Consider the following 24,594-nt stretch of genomic DNA (forward strand, 5'->3'; position numbering starts at 1 on the left):
ATTCTAAATGTTCTACAGTGAAGATTCTCCAAATTGAAAATGTTGAAAATGTTCCATATTAGTGGTGCAGCTGACTCCATCACATACCATTGAGAATTTTACTGTACCTTCTAGATAATTTGACGAATTTTGTTGGTATTATGGAGAAAATGTCCACCATAGTATGTTGGTGCAGCCTTTCACCGTAAGGACATTTACAGTGTTTAATGTCAATTTAAAAAAAAAAACAATTTTAACTGTAACTAACAACTTTTTAGAGCGTCCGCCTTTAGTTAGTCACTCTTCTGAGTCGCTGGACTGTTTGCTGACCGCTGTCCACTCTTCTTCTGTCTGCCCGCTGTCCGTTCCTGTCGCCCTTGCTTGTTTCTTCCAGTGTCCCTACGCGGGCCGCCTGTTGTCTTTCCTTGTTTGAGGCCAAATAACACACGCAGCGGACCGCTGGCTGGCCAGGGACAATGGAATGGGTTCATCCGGACAGATTTCCGCTGCGAGGCGCCGAGGCCGGCAGTCCGAGTCGCTCAGGGCAGCGCCTGGCAGCGCCTGGCAGCGCCCGTGGAGGGGCCATGGGGCCATTAGCACCGGGCTGCCGCTGCACTGGGAGTCGCCGTCGTCGCACAGTGGGCCAGAAGACCGGTGGAGGCGGCCAAAACTCTAGACGCGTTTTGAGCTCCAGAGTCGTTAAACATGACTCGAACCGAACGTGTGACCCCACCAATGGATTGCTCTCCGAACGAGGAATCCATTGGTGGGGTCACACGTTCGGTTCGAGTAGCGACTCTGGAGCTCAAAACGCGTCTAGAGTTTTGGCCACCTCCACCGGTCTTCTGGCCCACTGTGCGTCGCCCTGTCTCTCTCGCACTCATGGGACGTCAGGCTTGAAACCTTTACGAAGTATTTCGAGCGCATGTCAGGTACGAGCGAATTGGTTGATCCCGGAATCAGTGGACAGTCTCCTACTATGTATCCACACAGCCGAGCACTTTTCACTTCGAGCATCGAATCCAAGTGCTGAATTCATCAGCCTCCACCGTGGCGACTTGGCGGACCGTCGCCGTCGCCCACGGCCCCTGCAGAGTCGCTCTGTCTCTCTCGCACCTGAGCGGGACGCCCCGTGAGTGCGAGAGAGACAGAATCTCTCAGTCTTGCCGAGACTCGCGGTGACGGAAGTCCTTCCCGGAGCGACAAGTTGTTGACGAGAGTTGTTTTAGAGCCCCAGTCTCGCCTACATCGGCGCGGCCGGGCAGGGCAGGGCGGCACCTAGAAACTAGCGCGATGGGGCGGGCGCGGGCTGCTGGCTTTGTACGGGCGCTACCCCCCCTCCCCCCTCCCCTCCACACCGCACTACTGCTTTGCTTCGGCGGCCAAATATTAGTCAGGCACACACGCTGCTTCTTCTCCACAAACCGCCTCAGAAGCGCGGCGGAGCGACGGAGCGACGCGGGCAAGGCGGAGTCGCAACACACAACTTACCCAAAAAGTTGTGTTCTCCTGGAGGGGAAAATGTCGCCCGCCAAAGCTCTCCTATCCTCCTCCCACACACACACACACACAAACACACACAGCGCCTCAGCAGCCAGCCGCTGTCAGATGAAAAGATGAACAGTAATCAGAGTGGAAAGTAGCGAAACAACTCTCTTTATACTTTATTTGTGTGTGTGTGTGTGTGTGTGTGTGTGCACCTCGGCCCATTTGCCGCGAGACGAAGCAGCAGCGCGTCTCCCAAATGTACGCGCGTCGCTTCGCCCACGTGTGTGTGTGTGTGTGTGTGTGAGTGCGCGCGCAGGTTTGTCTCAGTGTGTGAGCATGTGTGTGTGTGTGTGTATGTGTGTGAGTGCTTGGCGTCTAAGCCTCGACAATTCCGCGCCACGCCCGCGGCTCCCACGGGGCTGCAGGCCCGGCGCGCACCGCGGCGCCCGGGTTGCCTACCCCGGGCCGTCAGGCGGGGAACCATCGCTGCAGGGCCACAGGGCTGCAGGCGGACGGACCCACACTGCCAACGCCTCATTTCGGGCCTTGCCATTCTTCCTCTCGTCCTTGTTCCCCTCCGTCTTCTTCTCCCGATCTCTCTCCGTCTCTCTGCCTCTCTCGCACACACACACACACACACTCACACACAGGCTCACGTACACTGGTCACCTCGCAGGTGCAGAGTACACGGCCAACGTCCGATACCCGACAGTCACATTTATCATATGCACTGTATACCAAACGTGAATACAGGTAACATACAGGTTCCCCCGCCCTCCCCGCCGCCCGCCCCTGGTTCCGTGCCTGGACGAGCTTAGAGGTCCCTCGACACGACTGGACCAGCCGCCGAGGCTGCCGCTGCAGCCACAACGACCGGCGCGGCTTGAAGGAGGGAAAAGTATGGATTTCGCGGCGCGGCGTAGCCTGGCGTAGCGCCTCGAACAGCGAAAGAGCTGCCCTGGCCGGGCAGGCCGAGCCGAGCCGGCCCGGTACATCGGGACATGATCACGTACTGTGGGACCAGCGCACAAACACACGCACACCACCGTGCCTGGCCTGGCTGTCGCGGACTCACGTACTCGGTCTAAACTTAAACTAGAGTGTGGTGGTAGTGCGGGCGTTCGAACGCAACGCGCAACCTTGTTGCCAGTGCAGCAGCGCCTTTTTCTCGCACCGAAAAAAAGAGAAGAAAGAGATATCGCGAGCTGGCGGTCCTCCAGGACCACCAATTATTAGTTATTTCGACGCCGCTGTTCGATCGGCTCCTCTCTCGACAGACCTCACGCGTCGTCGTCTAAAATGCCACCACTTAAAATCGTTTCGGGCCTGGTCTGTTCAGTTGGATCGGATAATCAAGCGAGAGGGGGATAAAAAAAAATCGAGCCGCCCGCGGAGCGGTATTCGAACCCCGGACCGCCGTATCGTCGTGACACTCCTTGTTTACGCGCGACCCCGAAATCCGAAGCGGCCTCTCCCTTTAACGGCAAAGAGACTGTGCGGCCGCGAGGCGCCCTTATTTAGTTAATTAAAAGAGCCACGCGCCCCACTCCGTGTGCGCGCGCGCGCGCGCGCGTGTGTGTGTGTGTGTGTGCGTGTGTGTGTGTGTGCGTGTGTGTGTGCAACAGATTCGCGGACCGCTTCAGCAATGTCCCGTAATCAATTTGTGGGTCGATGTTGTTGTTGTTGTTGATGGTGTTCTTCCTTGTTGGTTTTATTCTGCTATTTACTTCGGTCCGGTAGATGACTTTGACGATGTCGACACGGCGTTGAACACACACACACATGCGTAGGATTGACCCGGTGTGACTTGGCATGGGTCAGGTCGTTTACCGGGATGGAGGGGGTGAAGATGATGGCGGGGAGGTGAATGTGGAAGGGGGGAGGGGGAGGGGCAGTAGCCGCGAGAGGTGCGCGGAACCTAATTGCGCTCGCTTGACTACCGGCTAGGTGCGATTCGCGATGCCGCCTCCCTTCGCGTCGCCTGCTTCATGCACGCCGTCTTCTTTTCATTCCGACACACACACACACACACACACACACACCGCGCGCGCGCGCGCGCGCTCGACGTCGTCGTTCGAACACTGCAGCGCTTTCCCACCGCCGCAGCGCTTGCGTTTGCGTCGGCAACCCTATTCTATACTCGATTCTCCTCCAGTGGTGTTAGATTTTCGCCGAGGCAACCCTAGAATGTTTGATTCTCCTCGAGACTTTTGTCGCGGCAACCCTAGAATGCTTGATTTGGGCGCGCCTGCGCCGGCGTCTGCGTCGCCGTTCTGCCGTGACGCGCCCCCCTCCCCACCCCACCCGCGGTCTTCTAGGTTAGGTGCCCCGATTTGTAGTAGTATCCTTCTCCGCTCGCCACATGTGAATGCCCCTATTCTCTCCTCCTTTATTTCTTTATTTTTTGTTGTTCCCGAAAGGACTTTGTGTCCGATCACGTCTCCGACAGCCCTAACTGTTCCGACTGTTCGGCGGCGCGGCTGCTCCTAGGCCGCCGCTAGCGCGCTAGCGCTGCGAGCGGCAACTCTATAATCACATGCTGTTTACGGCGGCCGAACCGGTTTGCGGAAATAATACAGCAATTGGAGGAAGACGACACTGACACGAGGAGAGAGAGAGAGAGAGAGAGAGAGAGAGAGAGAGAGAGAGAGAGAGGCAAAGATTGGCGGACGAACAAAAGCGCTCCTGCCGCGAGTCCTTTGGGATTCCAGATCAGATTCGTATCGAGCGGCTCTAATTTGTGGGAACAATGTGGAAAATCTAGAGCGCCTCCGACAAGGCGGTGCGGCCCGATAACGCCGTGCGTGCGTGCGTGTGTGTGTGTCTGTGTCTGTGTGCGCTGGCCTCTCGTCCACGCCGAGCCGCCCTATCGCGCGCAAACGGCCAAAATAAAACAATTTCTCGTCATGATTTATCGTGGCGCGGCGTTTTGCGCTGGGGAATCCGCGAGCGCGGTGCAGAGAGGAGGTGCATCGCACTAACGCGTCGCCGCGATCACAGCCCCTGTCGTCGGTTCGCTGGGGGGGAAATTTCCGGGTTCGAATCGTCGGAAGGACGTCCTCGGAGGACGTAGTACCACGCTCCTGGCTCGACGCTCCAGGCTGCACGCTCCAGGCTCCAGGCTCCAGGCTCCAGGCCGTGGGTCGTTGAGGAAGAGGTCCTCGAAGAGGTCCTTGCCTGGAACGGGGTCTGCAGGCTGCACTTTGCTGGAAGGACCATCTCATTGCCCTGGTCAGCCGAACCCGCCTCCCCACTCCCCGCCCGGTCTTCGGCTGGCGGCGATCCCCAACAAAAGCTGCCAGTCCAGACGCACGGCCGGCCATAACCCGCTGCACCAGCTGTCCAGGGCCTGGACTCCAGGACTCCAAGCACAGGTGTGCCATCTGCGGATGGACCAAGCACCGGTTCGCGCTGAAAAAAAAAATCAATCTAATTTTTTGGGAAACGACTGTACTTAAGCAAAGACTATTAGAATTGAACTGAAATATGCAGCAAAATGGTCAATCCGCAGATGCAATCATTTTTGCTGGAAATGATGAAATTTTCATCGAAGCTTGGTTTGATGAAAGGAAATAAGGCAAATCAGCCTTGACATTTTCATCAACTGTCTCAGCAAAGGTTTCGACAGTGTGGCCGGTCTGCTTATTTGGACTGTGTCCGGCAAGCCATGGCAAGTGGACGGCGTCTTCATGTCCTGAAGCCCTCATGGGAAGGCAGTGCCCCGATGGCAGTGCCCCGATGGCAGTGCCCCGATGGCAGTGCCCCGATGGCAGTGCCCCGATGGCAGTGCCCCGATGGCAGTGCCCCGATGGCAGTGCCCCGATGGCAGTGCCCCGATGGCAGTGCCCCGATGGCAGTGCCCCGATGGCAGTGCCCCGATGGCAGTGCCCCGATGGCAGTGCCCCGATGGCAGTGCCCGTCACCGCCAGTAGATGGCGCCGCGCTGCCATGGCGCTGCCGTCCGAGCCTCGCCGCTCCAACGGGATTTTTCTTCTAGTCGGTCAAGCAAAGGCGGCGGTCAAGCGCGAACCGGCGCGCCGCCGCGTCGCGTGTGTACGGCTTGACAGATGCGAAAAAACGAAAAATTGAGAAAAAAATATTTTCGACAAAAAATGAATAAACAACTGTGGGACCTGTTGTTACATTGAGGGTGACAAAGTGAAAAACAACGAAAACGTGCCCGCGAAATATATGCGGGTTCATTTGTTTGCCATTTTTTCCTGCGCCGCCGCCGCGGTCACACACTCCGGCAGGACCGCGGCCCGATAGGCACGTCTGGACAGCAGCAGGTTTTCGCACGTATGCAAGTATTTTATTTTCCGCGCCGCGCAGTCATACAAGAAAACCAAACCTGCATAGCAAAATGCTCGCGCGCGCGCACGTCTGATAATTTATGAGAAATTGCAAGTGCAAACCTGCGAGTCTGCGTGTGTGTGCGTGCGTGTGATTGTCCACTCACTTTACATATGTTACAGCGCTGGGTCCTTTGCTGTAAAAGTTAATTAATGTGGAAAGGGGCCTGTGACTGTTGCACGGTGCGTAAGGACGCAGGAATGCACGTCCAAGGGAATGGGCATGCCGGCGGAGAGGGACGGAGAAGAGAGGGAGAGAAAGAGAGAGGCGAGGAGAGAGAGACGAAGAGAGAGGTTGGGACGATTAATATGATGAAGATGGCTCGGCCTCAGAACGCGTAGCGGCCTTGGCCAAAGTGGTCAAGCTACTTACCGTGAGGGGCGACCGATCCGGGAGGGGGGAGGGGGGGAGTGAAGGTGAGGACCGGAGAAGAAGAGGAGGGGGAAGGAGGCAGAGCGAGGATCTCGCGAGCCTTAACGCGCGCGTTTTGTGAGTGCACACACACACACACACGCACGCATCGTGGAATGAGGGACGGGGATGGGGACGAGAGTGTGAAGGGGAACCGAACTGTCTGCATGTTGGAAAGACAACTGGGCGCATTAGAGCTTGGCTTGCAGATCAGCCTCACCGGCCTCGGCGGCCGCAGCGGTCCGGCCGGCGCGGCGTCCGGCCGTCCGGCCCAAGGTGCCGGGCATTGTCTCTGCGCAGAGAGAGAGAGAGAGAGAGAGAGAGAGAGAGAGAGAGAGAGAGAGAGAGAGAGAGAGAGAGAAGGACCGGTGAAAAGGACTCGGCGTCGACGGGGCGCGAACCCGCGACCTTTTGGTGCGCGGGAATCTGAACGCGCGGCGCGATGCTATTCGCACGCTTCGCACACTGTCCCACCGTGGTCCTTTGGCTGGCTCGGCCTTTGGGCTTTATCGAAGCCTTTCAGCGCGATCGGACACTGAAATAGTTTGCGCGGCCGAGTGGCAGGGCGGGGCGGGGCGGCCGCCGACCACAAATTAGCTGAAGCCGGCAGGAATCCGATACAAATAGAAACAATACACAATGCACAATACGGCAGGCCAAGGCTCCGCCAAGGCTTCTCCAAGGCTCTATCCAGCTGTCCGCCGCCTTGCAGAAGGGCCGCCTCGTCCACTGTGCACGCCCTACGGGGCCCCACCCGGCCCTACGCCCTTGTGGAGCTCTCTGCCACTACCCCCAAACGCGGCCCGCCCCGCCAGGCCCCGCCAGGCTACCGCTACCGGGAAGTCCCACGGCAAGTCACTACCAGTGTCTCCTCGAGAGTCTCAGTCAAATTAGTTCAGCAACTCGACGAGTCTTCGGGTCTAGACGGCCGGAACAACAACAACAACAACAAAACGGAAAAGCAGAAAGCTAGAAAAAGAGCGCGGTGTGGACCGCGTTGGATTGGAGCCATCCCACTGGCCTGGGCTCCGCGGCTCCGCGGCTGCGCCCGTGTGCTCACATGCTCTCTCTCTAACGGCACCGGCAAATTATCCTCGTCCCAGAATGGACTTGTCTATTACCTGAGTGCCAGCTCAAACTTTTGGCCTAACGTCTGCCCCGGCTGGCCTGCTCGCCACTGCCCAGTTCGGCCGGACTCTCGGGCTCGGCTCGGCTTGGCTCGGCTCGGCCGGGTGATGCGTCCTACATGCACGTCGGCGTGTGGCTGCCTTGCCTGGGTGCTGCCTGGTGGCTGCCGAGAGCTAATTGTCCCGTATCGGGGTGCCCGCTCCACCATCTCCGCCATCTCGCAAGTCTCGATGGCCGAGGAAAAATAATTATCAATTTCTTTTGTCGTTTCTTTTCCTTTCTTTCTTCTCTATTTTCCCTCCGCGGTTCTGTTTTGATTTTTTTTTTCACATTCCCGCCTCGGCATAATGATGAAGCCCGCCAAACTTACAGAGAAACTTTGTCCGTTTGTTGCAGATATGACAGCAGTGCGACCGCAGACCGAGGCCCAGAATGTGAGTAGTCGACCCACCACTGCCACCGCGGTCCTTAAGCGGAAGCCACGGAAACCACTCGTCCGTCCTTGTAGGATGGATGCATTGTTCCGACTCCGGCTGGATAAAAAAGCAAAAAAAGCAAAGAAAAAAAATCAGCTTTCGTTAACAAAGTTCAAATTTTCATTATAAAATTTAAACTGTCTAAATTTTTAAAAGTTTCTAAACTTTCTAACTTTTTACAATTTTCTTAACTTTGTAAATTTTTAAATTTTTCTTAACTTTCCAAATTTTTAAAATTTTCTAAACTTTCTTAATTTTTAAAATTTTCTAAACTTTTTAAATTTTTAAAACTTTTTAAACTTTCTAAATTTTTAAACTTTCTACAAATACATTTTTTTAAAAACATGTGGGTAACAGTGCGGGAAGAAAGGAGGAAAGCGAGAGGGAGAGAAAAGAGGACAACGCGAGGGTCGTTTTCGTTTTCAGGGCATTATGCGACCCAAAAAACGAGCGTGTCGCTCGTAGGAAACGCGGGGAAACGACACAGCGGCATCCCGGCCACAAACTTTTATCGATTTGTCTTGTTGACGCGAACGCCGCCGCCGCCGTGCCGTCGCCGTCGTCGCGGAGGCCGTCAGGCAGGAGGGCCGCCGCCAAAACGAAGGCCCGCTTGCCTCGCCTGGCTTCCCCTTCTCGCTATTCAATCACTTGTCAGCCTAACTGCCAGTCATTAACGCGTATGGAGGAGTGGGCATGCAAGCGGCGCAAGCGACGCAAGCAGGCACGCAAGTTTGCCAATGCGATTACCTCCCCCACGCCGAGCACTGCGCGGCACTGCGGGCAGAGTCCTCGTCTTCGCGCGCCCCCTGCCTGGCCCACTTCCGGTCCATCAACAACAACAGCATCACAACAACAACACCAGCATTTTTGAATGTTGACCAGAATATCAGAGACGATTGCAAAATAACGTCCTTTGTACTCCGCTCTTCAGCCATGCAGCATCGTCATAACAACAACAAAGTATACGCAACTTTATGATTCTCGCTAACTCGCCATTTGTCCCCAACTTTTTGATTCTGGTTACCTCTGCCGAATGGGCGCTAGCCTAATACCGCTCGCTGGGGAGCTCCGCCCCCGCCGTCGCTCTGCTTCGCTTCGCTTTGCTTCCCCCGGGGCGTTCTTTCTTGACTGCGTTAAGGCCGCCTTGTCGCCTTGTAGTCCTTCCCTTTGCCGAATTCAAAGTCCTGTCCAGGGTCGCCTTTGAGTCGGGGCGTCATTCAGCGGGGCATTATGACATTGTCTGTGTCGTGCCCCCAGCGGGGCTGCTTCCGCGCCGCCGCTCCCCGTCTCTGTCGCGCTTACGGGGGCACACCGTAGGGGTCCGACAGAGAAAGAGACAATCTTCGGAATGGCTCGGCAGGTATTGAATTTGGCAGCGTGAATGGGCAGCGGAGGCGTAATTGTCTATGAGAGTAATAGTCGCGGAACACTAATTAAACATCTTGGGCCTTCGACTGGGGCTTCCTTCCCTCTCCTCTGGGTCGAGACCCCCGAGACCCCGAGGCCCCCGGAGTCCCGCCTCGCCAACAGTATTGTCGGGTCATAATGAAACGCGAGCAAGTTTGTTTCTTTCATTATCGCCAACTTAGGAGGAACAAAAAAAAATATTTTTAAAAAATCCTGACGGAGCAGCAGCACTTTTTTAAAATACAAAAGCGTTTTCACGCTACCTGAAATATAAGGTCGCTACATTCTGAAGAAAAAATAATCCGATTAACTCGTTTTTTTTACAAAATTTTATTTTTAATGAATATTTGTACGGTACATTTTCAGTTGGCTTAACTTAGCTCAGAGGGACATTAGTCAGTTGGACTTAAAAGGCTTACGAGGAATTTAACCGGAATATCATGGTAGTGTCACTGCGAGCCGAGTTTGTATCGTTATATGAACAACTGAATTAAGAAAACCCCATATTTAACAGTGTGCCTCCTTGGGACACCTCAGGCGCCCCACGTGTCGTGCCGCCCCGCCCCGCCCCCTCGCGGATTGATGGCTGTCTCCCCGAATTCCCGAATCTCCCCCAACTACACGATTACGACGCGTTCGAAGCACATCTCTTCTTTTAAATGGAAATGCCTTCGGCCGCCGTTGGCTGCCTTTGGCCTCCCCAATCCCCGATGGCCCGCAAAGTTGTGAGAAGAGACGGAAAAATTCCTGGTAATCTCTCCGGTTTTGTGAGAGAGTGGGCTTTGCTCATGTTATTTCCCTTCTGACGATTTCGGCTCGGCAGGGCTCGGCTCGTGGACATGTTGTATTTTTTCTCTCCCCCGCACGCTGTGCCGTATACATATTTCCTCCTTTTTTATTTTGACCGGTTTTATTCTATTCCGCCCGGAGGAAATGACAAAATTGATGATGGGAATCGTCTGCGACTCATGCAAAAGTTGAGAAAGTTGACGAGCCAAAGTTTGGCGCGCGATGGCTGATCGGGGCTCTTCTTCGCGTCCTCGCCGCTCGTTTGTGCCGCCCTTCGGAAACGGTCTTAACTGGTCTGCTTGTAAGCGAGTTTCTGACAGGTGACACATTCTGGTTTTTGTCGGGCTGCGCGCTGCGTCGCGCCGCGCCGCGCGTGGGAGACGCGAGAGCGATTCCCTGGTCGCAGAGTCGCAGCCCGCTCGTCGGCCAGAGCCGCTAGACCAAGCGTGGGACGCTTCGACGTTTTTATTGAACCGGACAAACGTCAACCTGTTCACCAAAATTTCGTGTGAATCGATGCCGAAAATTTATGACACAGTGGATTTATTAAATTAATCAAAATATTCAATTAATCTAAAGAAATCGTTTTCTACAGTTTCGATGGCGAAACCACGAAAACGCGACTACTCTGCTAATTAAGACGCCGTCCCGGGGGACGGACATTCTCATTCCATTTCCTGTGCGATTCTAAAGACACACACAACAAAATTTGAAGTAGCGACGAAAAAGATTTAAAAAAAAATTGATGAAGAGGAGCGGGACTACCTTGTGGACATCCGCGCTTTTTGCGGTTCCGTCTTTGAATGGTGACTCGAGTCGGCCGGCCGTGCCAGCCACGCCGGGGCCGCGGGCCATGCCGGCCGTGCCGCGGTGGACGGGGCGGGCAGGGCGGGCAGGGCCTGCAGGGGCGGGACCAGGACAAGGGGAGGAGAGTCAGTAATGACCGAATGGCAATATTAAAAAGGACGTTTGGGTCCATCTCGTCGGTGACTGCCAATCAGATTAGCCGACAGAGAGAGAGAGAGAGAGAGAGAGAGAGAGAGAGAGAGAGAGAGAGAGGACTGAGAGGGGTGGTTCGGTCACTCTGCCGGGCTTGGCTCCGCTTGGCTCTGCTGCCCGGACTGGAGTGGAGACGTGACCAAAGCAGCATTTGTTTACAGTTCATCATTAAAGCAAAGAGCAGCCGACAGCTCGCCCGCTCAAAAGATATTTCATTAAAATATTATCTGCTAAAGAGTCCCGGGAGGCCTCGCCGCCCCCGACGCAGCGAGGCGAGAGCGGGTTGGCCGCGCCGGTGAGGGGCAGTGGAGAGAGAGAGAAGGGGGAGGGGGGGGGGCTGTGTCGCGCAAAGCATGAAATCAGACCGGAAAAGATGACCATGGTTCCCTGAGCGCCTGTGCTCGCCTGTGACGAGCGGAGTGTCTCTTACCTTCATCTGTGGCGCCTCGGCTTTGACCATCCCCCATCTCTCTCTCTCTCTCCCCCCGTCACTGCGGTGCGCCCAGCCCAGTGATTGAGCTGAGTACCCCCCGGCCATATGTAAAGACTTCAAAAGTCGCGCGGGCTTCTGTGAAGTTGTGCGGCGGCGTCTGCGGTCCGAGGCTGTGTGTGTTTTATGCCATTTTTTAATACTTTTTCTTCGTCTTTGCCTTCCTTTCTCTCTCTCTCTCTCTCTCTCTCTCTCTCTCTCTCTCTTTCTCTCTCTCTCTTTCTCTCTCTCTCTCTCTCTCCCTCTCTCTCTCCCTCTCCCTCCCCCTCTCCCTCTGTGTGTGTGCTCCCATTTAATGCCAACTTTGTATGGTTTTCCCTAAGAGAAGGGCGCCCCTTCGCCACGCGACCGCCAAGGGAAGACGGCATTCAGGGACTTTTTCATAACTAAAGGGACGCCGCGGAAAAAGGCAAAGATTCTCGCGTCGGTGTGTGTGTGTGTGTGGGGGGGGGTTACCAGTGGCGAGGGTGTGATTTCTTCGAAGTCATTGTCAGAATTTAAAAAAGGATAAAAGACGACAAGGTGAACCGATGAAAGAGTAAGTTTGAGAGGCTTTGTTTTTTGAATAGTTTTTTAAACACTTTTTTGTATTTCTACGTTTTTTTTTTCAAAATACAGTTCAGGAGATTGATTAAATTCTGCCACTAAATTGCCTTGCCTGTCCTCACTAACAAACATTTGATCCATTCAAAGGTTTTCCAAACCAAAAATCGTGAAAAATCGTGAGATGTGACACATTTCATCCCTTTAGTCGCTCGCGTATACGACGACCGCCTTTGCTTATATTTCCCTTCTTCCTTTTTCTGGACTCCCCTGGCGGAAACTGAAACTCCTTTTCAAATTCTCATGAGCGCGAAAGACATAAGTGTCCGCCGCTCCGACGCCTCCTCTTTGGTGGCCGCCGCTAACCCGCCGCGGGGTCCGCGTCACAGCGGAGCAGAGAGGCGGCACGCCGCGCCACGCCAAGCCGTGTGTTTAAAAAAGTGAATTCTACATGGTTGCTCCAAGAAGGGCCGAGTCCTTTGGAGTCCCTTTGGTCCAGGATGCTGCCCAGATAAGCAGCAGGAGGGCACCTGGGTGGGCCCACCGCGCACTCGGCCCTTTGAGGCCGCTCCGCCCCGCCCCGCCCCGCCCCGCCCACCATTAACGCCTCAATTATCTGTCCCCTTTTATGTGCTACTTTTTCTAGCGGTTATTTTTAGCGAGTCCTCGCGCGCGGAAACGGATTTCAAGAAAGGAGCAGTGCGCTGGTGGCCGCCTCTGCTCGCCTGGAGCGCCGCGCGGGTAGGCAACGGGGCCGCACCCGTCGGGGGCGGGTGGCCTACCAGTGCAGGGGCTCGGCGCCGCGCGGGTAGGCAACGGGGCCGCACCCGTCTGGGGCGGGTGGCCTACCAGTGCAGGCGCTCCTCTCCGCAAAAGCATTTGAAACCGTCTGCAGTGGGCCGTTCTGTCTGTCGGTCTGTCTGCCTGTCTGTTTGTCTGTCTGTCTGTCTGTCTGTCTGTCTGTCTGTCTGTCTGTCTGTCTGTCCGTCCGTCCGTCCGCGTTCTGGCCGCTTGCCTCCCCTCCCGCCGCGAGTCGACACCTCCGCAAGGAAAACAATGAACCGCTTGATGAAACAATTACCGCATCGCTGTGCGGGGCGGGGCGGGGCGGGGCGGGGCGGGGCGGGGCGTGCTCGCATTGTGGCGCTGCAACCCCTTTCAGGCCTTTCAGGAAGCCAGAACACCCTCCGACATAATGGCTTGTTGTGCTCGCGGGGCAACACCAGAACAGACCGCCCCCAATTGTGTGTTGGAGGAGAGAGAGAGAGAGACTGAGAGCGAGAGAGAGGGAGAGAGCGGCTCAACAACTGTTCTTATGTCACCCGGCGCCGAGCCGAGCCGAAGCGACAAATGGGCCGGTAAGGGTGCGCTCAGCACGCTGATCCAGGCAGAGCTTCGTCTCTCTCTCTCTCTCTCTCTCTCTCTCTCTCTCTCTCTCTCTCTCTCTCTCTCTCTCTCTCTCTCTGGGGTGGGAGAGGGTTACGGGCGATCGCGGGGGAGGCCACAGTGTATTGCCGGCTGTCGATGAGACAAATCGATCGACAATCACCACATTACGCGGCTATTGGCTTCCATATCCCGAGTGTTCGTTTCGCGGTCAATAAACACAAAAGGAAAAGAGAATTCTTTTTTTTCTTCTTCAAACTGAATGGGTATTTGAACCCACGCGCGTTCTTTTTCAAATTTCTCCTTTCTCTGTCAGTTCCACCCTTCTATGCCTTATGTCTCACTTCTTATTTTTTTCTGCCGGGATATTGTGTGTGTGTGTGTGTGTGTGTGTGTGTGTGTGTCTGCGCGTGCGATACTAGGCAATATCCCCCTCCCCTCCCCCATTTCTCATCTTGTGCAGCTAAACCCCGTCATTCTCCGGGCGATGTCTTCTTGTCCAGGTGATGAGTACACAGGGCTTAGCACGCCTCGAGGACGTGTCGGCCAAAGGGGAGACACTGCTGGAGAGAGAGAGAGAGAAGAGAGAGAGAGAGAGAGAGAGAGAGAGAGAGAGAGAGAGAGAGAGAGAGAGAGAGAGGAGGGCTCCAGGGAGGAAGGGAGAGAGGATGATGCGGCAGGATATTATCGGGCCGGTCTTTGTGGCTCGGCTAGGCCCCGCCCGCTAGCCTGCTAAGAAGGCTCGGCTCCGCAAGGCTCCGCTGCGAGGCTCCGGGAGTGATCAGCACGGTGGCAGCGTTTATGGCCTTCTACCCCAACGGCGTCGCCGACACAACGCCTCGCCTCAGCCGCAACCCGGCCCGACCCCGCCGGTACAACGCGACGCCGTGGTCGCGCGGTGCTAGTCGTCCGTTTTCCACGGCCAGGATCCTGGTTCAAATCCCACAGGTTGTCATTTTCCACCTTTTTCGCAACTTTTAATCTTTAAATTTTTTGTTTACGTTTTCAAAAAATACTAGTTGTACTGGAAGATATTTTCTTTGTGAGTGTTTCCGGGTTGAAAGATTAAAAGCGCACTCCGGGCCATCTCACAGACCAGCAGCGATGGAGTCTCCGTCCCAGCCAGGTCGGAAGGAACCGGAAGGAACCGGGGCACAGTGGGCCAGAAGACCGGTGGAGGCGGCCCAAACTCTAGACGCGTTTTGAGCTCCGGAGTCGCTAAATGGGACTCGAACCGAACGTGTGTCCCACCAATGGATGCCTCGTTCGGAGAGCGACCCATTGGTGGGGTCACACGTTCGGTTCGAGTCCCATTTAGCGACTCTGGAGCTCAAAACGCGTCTAGAGTTTTGTCCGCCGCCACAGGTCTTCTGGCCTACTCTGCGGGGGACTCTCCTTCATCGAGCCAGCGCTAGCCATTCGTGTGATTTGGCCCACGAGGAGGGTACTACATACAGCCCACTGCCCCACCACTGCAAAACAGCCAAATTGGCAGTGGCCCACCGGCCCCACCGGCGTCGTCCGGCGGGCGACTTCATCTTCGGAAGAACACACTCTTTTCTCGGTTCCCCTCATAATGCCCGTATGACCGAGACGCGTCCGACGCTGAAATGAAGAGTGAGAGAGACGGAGCGAGCAAATCCCGCCAAAGCCGAGTGTGTGTCCGGCCGCGCTGCCGGACGGACGGACGGAGGGCAGGCAGACGGACAGACAGACGGACAGACAGGCGGACGGACAGACGGACAGAAGGACTCGAGCACTGACTGGAACGAGGGTAGAGCTCCATTCTTCGCTCTTTCAGAGAAGAATTGAATTTCTCCTCCATTTGGCTGGTAGTCGCACGGCGCGCGGCTGGACGGGGAAGGACCAGCAGACTGATTCCGCACAGTGCGGAGGGGCCCACCCGCATCACTCTGTCTCTCTCGCACTCATGGGTACTGTCGGTCGGCGGGGCCCCTCCGCACTGTGCGGAATCAGTCTGCAGCGGCCTGGCGCGCCCCCCACCCCGCCCCGCCCCGCCCCGCCCCGCCCCGCCTCGCTGGCACCGCCTGGCAGAGACGGAGGACATTCGGGAAAAGCTTTCTGCTAGGGCTCACTTTACTCCTCTATACCTCTGCTATCCCACTCGCCCTCTCTCTTTTCGGCACACACACACACACACACACACACACACACACACACACACACACACACACACACGACACGTTCACACACAACAGTGTGGGAGGACGAGCAGGCGCCCCCGGGAGGTAGGCAAGCTCCAGGCGCGTTGGACGCTGCGGGCTTGCCTACACTACATCTTCAAAACGAAGCAGAAGAAGACAACGAAGGAGACGACGACGACGAAGACTGCGCCTGGCCTAACAATCGATTAATCGAACGCGCTCTTTTTAATACCGATCTAACTGCTAATCGATACCCATCGCGATTACTTTAGAAGAAGAAGAAGAAGAAGAAGAAGAAGAAGAAGAAGAAGAAGAAGAAGAAGAAGAAGAAGAAGAAGAAGAAGGACGAAGAGGGGCAGTTGAGGCTTATCGGTGCGTGATGCACAAAGCTTCGCCGCTTGGCCGCTTGGGCGCGCGGGCACACTGGCGGGCACCCTGGCAGCGCGGGCAGAGCGGCGCGGGCAGCGCGCGGCAAGACAATGGGACACGCATTCAAGATAGCAGTGCGGCAGCAATGCGTCCTATAGGGCCGGCAGGGCCGCAGGGCCGCGCCACCGGTCTTGTCCGTTTAGCGGAATTTAATTGACAACTCGTAGTAAATGGCGCACGGTGCGGCTCAGCTCCGGCTCAGCCCCGGCAGGCCACGCCGGCAGGCCGGCACCTGTGCCCCGCGAGACCTTTTGTTGACTAGCGCATCGAGTCGCCTCAGTAATTGACGTTTGTGCGTGCATGTGCGTGAGAGAGAGAGAGAGAGAGAGAGAGGGAGAGAGAGAGGTAGAGAGAGGGAGAGAGAGAGAGAGAGAGAGAGAGAGAGAGAGAGAGAGAGAGAGAGAGAAAATTGAAATTTGTTTATTGGGTTCACTTTAAAAGGACTAAAGAGTCCCACTACAAAAGTAGACCTGCTCTCAGCAGATAAGAATAAAAAAAAACATACATCTTAAAACTTAAAGAATGAAACTACAGAATTAAACTACATAGAAAATTTAAGGAATATAGTAAACATACACTTTGAAACTTAAAGAATTAAATTACAGAATTAACTTTAAGAAATATGATAATGTAGGGGTTAGAAAATAGAAAAATATAAAGAGAAAGAAAGAGACAAAAGCGAAAATTTGCGACTCATATTCAGCAATAGTGCCTAAAAGAATTGAATTTTTCCCGCGGAAAGATTTAAAGTTTAGGGCTTTCAGCTGCGATAAACAAACCAAAAAGGTATTTTATTCGAAAAATAAAATTGTTTTTGTTTTGTTTACGGACTTTGACTGTATCCGATCGGTCTGAAATTGAGTTAACGCCGTGCGTCCCGCCTGCGCGCTGGTCCGCGGTGCGCGTTAAAGTAGCACTCCGCGAGCGCGGCGGCGCAAGGCGGTGCACGGCACGCCACTGTTAGGCCGCGCCACTGTTAGGCCGCGCCACTGTTAGGCCGCGCCACTGTTGGGCCGCGCCACTGTTGGGCCGCGCCACTGTTGGGCCGCGCCACTGTTGGGCCGCGCCACTGTTGGGCCGCGCCACTGTTAGGCCGCACCACTGTCGCGCCACTGTTGGGCCGCGCCACTGTTGGGCCGCGCCACTGTTAGGCCGCGCCACTGTTGGGCCGCGTCACTGTTGGGCCGCGCCACTGTTAGGCCGCACCACTGTCGCGCCACTGTTGGGCCGCGCCACTGTTGGGCCGCGCCACTGTTGGGCCGCGCCACTGTTGGGCCGCGCCACTGTTGGGCCGCGCCACTGTTGGGCCGCGCCACTGTTAGGCCGCGCCACTGTTGGGCCGCGCCACTGTTGGGCCGCGCCACTGTTGGGCCGCGCCACTGTTGGGCCGCGCCACTGTTGGGCCGCGCCACTGTTGGGCCGCGCCACTGTTGGGCCGCGCCACTGTTGGGCCGCGCCACTGTTGGGCCGCGCCACTGTTGGGCCGCGCCACTGTGCGCCACTGTTGGGCCGCGCCACTGTGGGCCGCGCCACTGTTGGGCCGCGCCACTGTTAGGCCGCACCACTGTCGCGCCACTGTTGGGCCGCGCCACTGTTGGGGCCGCGCCACTGTTGGCCGCGCCACTGTTGGGCCGCGCCACTGTTGGGCCGCGCCACTGTTGGGCCGCGCCACTGTTGGGCCGCGCCACTGTTGGCCGCGCCACTGTGCGCCACTGTTGGGCCGCGCCACTGTTGGCCGCGCCACTGCGCGCCACTGTTGGGCCGCGCCACTGTTGGGCCGCGCCACTGTTGGGCCGCGCCACTGTTGGGCCGCGCCACTGTTGGGCCGCGCCACTGTAGGCCGCACACTGTCCGCGCCACTGTTGGGCCGCGCCACTGTTGGGCCGCGCCACTGTTGGGCCGCGCCACTGTTGGGCCGCGCCACTGTTAGGCCGCACCACTGTCGCGCCACTGTTGGGCCGCGCCACTGTTAGGCCGCGCCACGCCGCGCTCTCCTGGACGTGTGACTTGACAATAGTCCTTACAAATGTCTCGGACGCCAGCCCGGCCACTCTGCAGGAGGGAGGGAGAAAGAGGGGGAGGGGGGGGGGGCTGGAAAAGTGGAGTGAAAGCCCGCGGAGGAAAAAGGTGGGAAACGGACCCAAAAAAGTAGAAAAGTTGAAAGAAAAGCGAATTTCTCATTGGTGCAGTGGAAGCGCAGCATGTGTCGGTGTGTTGGTTTCTGAGGAGTCATTTTTCACAGTGCCTCGTTGTTTGTGTGTTCCAGGTGGCTGTGGTTGACCGGAGTCTGACTGCAGGGAACCCTCGTAAGTGTTGGCGCCAAAAACGCCGCCAAGTGCGAAGCCTTGATTCGCAAAACGAGGGTCGTCATCGCACTGAGGCGCGGACTGGCGTGGCCCGGCGTGGCCTGGCAGCACATTGGGCCGAGCTAACGCGGCCATACTGCCTTGGGAATGTGCCACTCTGCCATTCGGAGCATGACGGTCAGATTGGGGCTGCGGGGGCCCTCCTCGGGGAAGGGGGGCCCCGGTGAATGGATGGGCCTGCTGAATGGTTCCTGGCATTGTTGTGGGTCGAAACAAACGGGTACGACAGGTGCCCCGCCCGAGAGTCCTCCCTACCCCTTGATTCCCTTGTTCCCCCCTCCCCGGCCCTGCCCCTTATTTTAGCCCCACGATTGAGGGGGCTTTGTCTCATTTCGCACGCCTCTTGGCTTTGGGGACGGCGAGGCCCCCGCAGCCCCAGCTGCCAGGACCCCCCCCCCAACCCGATTTCACGGAAGCACTGGCCGATTCGCGCGGTGCTTGGTCGCTCTGTCTCGCTCGCACCCGTGCGGAACGCCCCAGGAGTGCGAGAGAGACGGAGGTCGGGGCACAGTGGGCCAGAAGGCCGGTGGAGGCGGCCAAAACTCTCGACGCGTTTTGAGCCTCAGAGTCGCTAAACAGGACTCGAATCGCGCGTGTGACCCCACCAATCGACTCCTCGTTCGGATAGCAATCCATTGGTGGGGTCACACGTTCGGTTCGAGTCCTGTTTAGCGACTCTGGAGCTCAAAACGCGTCTAGAGTTGTGGCCGCCTCCACCGGTCTTCTGGCCCACTGTACGGGGTTAAATAAAGCCGGCCACAATGCCGAATGTCGGCGAATGCCGGGCTGAATGGCCGGGGCGGACTGCAAGACTACAAGGGCCCAGGCGTATTAACTCATTCAGTGCCGAGGCGAGGATGGGGCTCGGTGCCCCGGCAGGCCCGCCACACTAGAAAGAGAGAGACGGAGAGAGGGAGGGCCACGCCACTGTCATTAAGACGCCAGCTGCCATTGTCCCCCCAAGCACCGTGGTGACGCGCCAGCAACGCCTGCACGGCCCGCAGAAACACGAGCAGGAAGTGCGAGAAATAGGAAAACCAGCGCAGAAATTTAAAAAAAAATAATTAAAAGAAACAAAACCTAAAAACTGTTTAAAAGTTGTTTTTTTTTTACAATTTTTGGTTGACTTTTCAGGCGTTAGGTGTTCAGAACTTAAAGATTCTACAAAAAAAAACCCTTAACTTGAGTGCACGACAAGCTTGGTGTCATGAACAAGAATCTTCTCAAACAAACACACCGCACTGTTAATTTTTTTTTTTCACGGAGACTCACGCGAAGGCATTGCCTTGTGAAGCTCGGCTTGCATAAAGCGAGTGGCCCTATCTGCAATTAAGGGCAGGCGACTCGTTACCGCCCCACTGTCACACCTTGCCTCCCCCCCCTCCTCAACCCGATTCGCCGCTATCCCATCAGGCGCATAGCTCATTATGACTGCATTACACTGTGGTCCTTAATGGCTCACAAAGGCGCAAGCCGCGTCAACCAACACACACACACACACGCACACACTGACACACACACACACGCACACAGACACAGACGGGCGGACAGACAGACTGACTGACTGACAGAGATCTCGCGCGAATTTTCAGCGACAAAACGAAACACAACACCCCTTGGTTGTTGAACGCGTGCGCGTGGTGACGGTACCGCTGTTGTTCCCTCATTTCGCCGTGCACACACACACACCCACACACACACACACATCGGCGCACATGTGTCGCGCGGCGCGCTTTGTCAACGGTTCAAACACTTGCGATATCAACAGCGTTTCCTTCTTTTTTTCCAGCTTTCCAATTTTTTTTTGTGTTTATTTTTTGACGAACGTTTGTCGATTTGTAGTTTTCTTCCTCTCCTCTCCTCTTATTTGGCGCTCGCGGTCGTTGAGAGGCGCGACAAACGCCGCGGCACTGCTAGGCGAGGCGCAACCAAAGGGAGGACATCAAAGTGTTGTGTTTAAGTGTTCGTTGTGCGGCGGCGCCTCGCCGTGCAGCGCCCCGCCCCGCCCCGCCCCGCCCCGCCCCGCCCCGCCTAATGATTTTACATGATATTCGCACAGTGCTTGACGGCGCGCCGGGCGGAAGAAAGCGTGCAAGGGTACTTTGCGGCGCGGAGGGGGGCGAGGGGGCGAACAGACGGACGGAGTCCTAGACAAGCAGGCAGATAGACGGACGGAGTCCTAGACAAACAGGCAGGCAGACAGACAGACAGACAGACAGACAGGCAGACAGACAGACAGGCATACAGACAGGCAGACAGACAGACAGACAGACAGACAGACAGACAGACAGACAGACAGACAAACAGGCAGACAGTCAGACAGACAGACAGACAAACAGGCAGACAGTCAGACAGACAGACAGACAGACAGACATACAGACAGGCAGACAGACAGACAGGCAGACAGACAGGCAGACAGACCGGCCGGGCAGGCGGCGGTGCGGCGGGCTGTCCAGCGGCCGGCCGGCCCCTGCATCGGCGCGCATAGGCCGTGCGGCGGCCGGGGCTGTCGGCGCGTTGCCTACACTGCCGGGGGATTACCGCACGGCGTGGCGCGGCGTGGCGGCCAATCAGGCGGGGTAGGGGGGTGGGGGAGAGCCTTCCAGTGGCCTCTCTCGTCGGCCTCCCAGCCTCTCGGCGTCAAGGCCCACCGTGATCCGACCAATAAACAATAAATACCCTCAATCTCGCGTCAAGATGCCCGGGGTGGGGGAACAGTGTCATTAGCAGCTCGTGGTGACGTCCTGGCGGCCCGGCGGCGCGGCGACGGGGGCTCGCTGCGGATTAGAAGGGCCCCGCCACCATAAAATCGTAATACGCAAGCAATATGGAGCGGCCGAGTCGCCGCTGTCGTCGTCATGGCAACGCGCTCAGGCAACGAGCGAAAAACAGGACTCGTTTTTGTCAATATGACACCACACGTTTGCGCGTGGGAATAGAAGAAACGGGCTTTAGTTGACCGTGTCACCAGCGCGGGCGGTTCTTTTTCTACCCTTGGGCTGGTTCGGCAGAATCGGGCGATGCGGTGCGCGGGGCCGTTGCTTCTTCGCGTCGCGCCGTCGCACTCGCACCCCTTCGGAGCGCCCCGCGAGTGCGACAGGGACAGCGCTAATCGGCGGCCGTTGTCTCGTTTTTGCCGCGCTAATGCCTCGTCTTCCCTTCTTCCCTTCGGCCGGCCAGAGGCTGGACGAGGCCGGACGGAGGCTGGACGGAGGCCGGGATGGCTTAGTCGCGGCCCGGCCCGGCCTCGCCTCGCTCTAATGTGTTCCGCCATTAATCTTTCCTAAGCTCTTTCCAGGCCGGCGGAAGTCGAAGTGACAAGCTGCAACCGGGGCGCGGCGGGGCGGGGTGGGGCGGGGCGGGGTGGAAGTGGTCGAACGAACCTCCAGAGTCGTCATCACGTCTCTTCGCTCCGCGCACTTGAGGCGTTCGCTATAGTATGCTTTCACTATGCTTTCGCGCGTACGGCCCCACACTGACAATGCGGGAATGAAGTCACTCTCTCTCTCTCTCTCTCTCTCTCTCTCTCTCTCTCTTCTCTCTCTCTCTCTCACACACACACACACACACACACACACACACACCACGAAAAAAAAAACAAAAACATTGCAACTTAAGTTTTCATAAAATTTTGAAATAATTCCCATTTTTTTTCCTCCCAAAAGATGAAACAGGACCGATGTTGTTACCTCTGGGACACCTTTAATGAGGGTCGTGAGAATGGCGAGCCGATTGATGAAATTGGAGCACCCCGCCCCGGCCCGCCCCGCCCCGGCCGTGCTAACGAACGGGTTAGGCGTAATCACGCCCGGTCCTTGATGATGTGTACCGAGCGGCGTAATGCCCAAACTCCCTGCAACATAACGAATCGCGGGCGGCAAAATCAGTGGGCTGGCTAGTTTTGACCGGCCGCCCCCGCCCCTTTTTTCCGTAGTTCCGTACTATGTTCGTCTGTATCTTTCCCGTACAAAAGTACGGAAGTTTTAGCAGATGATACCTTTACACTTGAAACGTATCTAAAACTTAGACACATAAAGGTGTTTTTACAGTGAAGTCGCTTTGAAAGCTTGGCCGCGCGCACAGGGAGCTCTGTTGTTTTCCAATGTGGCGGTATCAAAGTTCTGTTTCTGTGACAGTATTGGCCCCGTGTTTTTCCCCCCAGCCCGGGTTCGAACACGGACTCCTCATTTCATTTTCCTTCTTTCTTTATCTGGAACGCACTCCTGCGCATCGCACCGCACTCGTACGGCACACAGTCGTGCACCACATGAAAGTCCCGGGTTCAAAACACACACACACACTCGCCTTTATTTTGGTTGGCCCGCCCCGCGCTCCGCGCTCGCGGAGGAAGCACAGCCGAATATTATTAAATTTCAATGCATTTTCGGTCGGATTTTCCTCTCGTATACTCGTTATCGCCCCAGCGAGGGGCCTAAGAGAGCGTGCCACTGCACTGGCCCTCCTACATGTGTGTGTGCGGAAAGGGTTTGTTGGGGCCCACGGGCCGAAAGGCAAGGCCTTGCCTCGCCCAAGCCCATCTTTTCATAATTTATTATACACCAAATTTGATTTTATTCATACATGCCTCGCGGATTCACGTGCCTCCCAACATAATGTGTGTATGTGCGTGTGTGTGTGTGTGTGTGTGTGTGTTGTGTGTGTGTGTGTGTGTGTTGTGGCCGTCAAGAGGCGTGCGGGGCCCTGTTCATTTAGAAGGCAGCCTCGCATCGACAAGCCCGCTAGCAAGTCCCAAGTGCACACGGGCCTCCGTGCAGATAAGAATGCGCAGAGCCAACAAAAGAAACGTCCGAAATATTTTTTTGAGGTGCTCCGCCACCTATCTTTCTCTTCAAAAATAATTGACCGCCTGGAACCTTTGCAAGTAACGTTGCGATAAATCGAAAGCGCACTGAATGAAGTATAACAGCGTGCTGGAAACAGTCCGAGCGGACACTGCTCGGAAAGTGTGTGCCTCCCGGAGGGGCGACCCGCGCGGACAAGAGTGACCACTCCACTGGGCGAATCTGTCCGGAGAGGGCGGCTGGAGAGCCCTCTGGCGGTCGCATCGCACAGTGGGCCAGAAGACCGGTGGAGGCGGCCAAAACTCTAGACGCGTTCTGAGCTCCAGAGTCGCTAAATGGGACTCGAACCGAACGTGTGACCCCACCAATGGATTGCTCTCCGAACGAGGAACCCATTGGTGGGGTCACACGTTCGGTTCGAGTCCTGGTTAGCGACTCTGGAGCTCAAAACGCGTCTAGAGTTTTGGCCGCTTCCACCGGCTTCTGGCCCACTGTGCTGGGGCTTTCTGGGCGCCTTTCTGGCCCTGACCACCGCGTTCCGGCCCGATACTTTTCGGGCACGTTTGTTTTGCCGCGCGTCCGGCGGAAAGGATTTTCATTTCATAGCCGAGTGGCCTCGCGAGGCTCGTCGCGAGGCGATGGAGGCAAGGGATGGGATGTTTGAAAAGTAAACGTTCGACTGGCTTCCCTCTTCTTCTGCCGCCTTTGACGCACTGCCCGGCCGGCCGGCCTTTGGACCGGCCTGTCCTCTCTCTGTCTCTCTCGCACCCTCACGGCGCCCCGCGAGTGCGACAGAGACAGAAACGAACGGAAAGGCCAGCCTCGCGGCAAGCGGCGCCAAAACTTTCCGGAAAAGACACCAGCAATCGGACAAAAAAAAAAAAAAAAAAAAAGACGACGCGATGGGGAGGGCACCATGAAAGATTATCCGCCAAATGGCGTGTTTCCGGTTTTCTGGTTTCCCGATTTCCGGTTTTCCGTTCTGTGGGACCGACGACCGTCCCACTACTCCAAGCAGGAAAAATCTGCGCGACCGAAAGTCTTTCGAGACTAAAATTACCGATTAATCTAAATATTTTCATTCTTTTTCCACCAAGCATATCGAACTGAGTTCCACTTTGAAAGGACCTCCCTCCAGGGCATTGCAGTGCAGCAGCGCCCTTCTGTGTCATTTTCCCTCGAATCAAAACCTTTGGCGCGCCCGCTTCCGGAGCGAGCAATAATCATTGGCTGGCTTACAGGGAGTCGCCGAGGGAACGCGTTCTCTCTCTCTCTCTCTCTCTCTCTCTCTCTCTCTCTCTCTCTCTCTCTCCCCCCCCCCCCCCGCGGCACCCCTGTGAGTGCGAGAGAGACAGAGCGCGACCCCGTTCGGAAGCGGTTCGC

At 56.4% G+C, this 24,594-nt stretch overlaps 1 protein-coding gene across 1 annotated transcript in view; it reads left to right on the top strand.

Annotated features, from left to right (window-relative positions):
- LOC117647324 overlaps window positions 1–24,594 on the top strand; it is a 52,001-nt gene that overhangs the window by 17,360 nt on the left and 10,047 nt on the right. Inside the window, exons 2-3 of the mRNA XM_034389044.1 lie at window positions 7,756–7,793; window positions 18,310–18,349. The gene's annotated coding sequence lies outside the window, so the exon portion shown is untranslated. The remainder of the gene's footprint in view (window positions 1–7,755; window positions 7,794–18,309; window positions 18,350–24,594) is intronic.

The sequence above is a fragment of the Thrips palmi genome, unplaced genomic scaffold (assembly GCF_012932325.1).
Source record: "Thrips palmi isolate BJ-2018 unplaced genomic scaffold, TpBJ-2018v1 HiC_scaffold_2, whole genome shotgun sequence".
NCBI classification, from domain to species: Eukaryota; Metazoa; Arthropoda; class Insecta; order Thysanoptera; family Thripidae; genus Thrips; species Thrips palmi.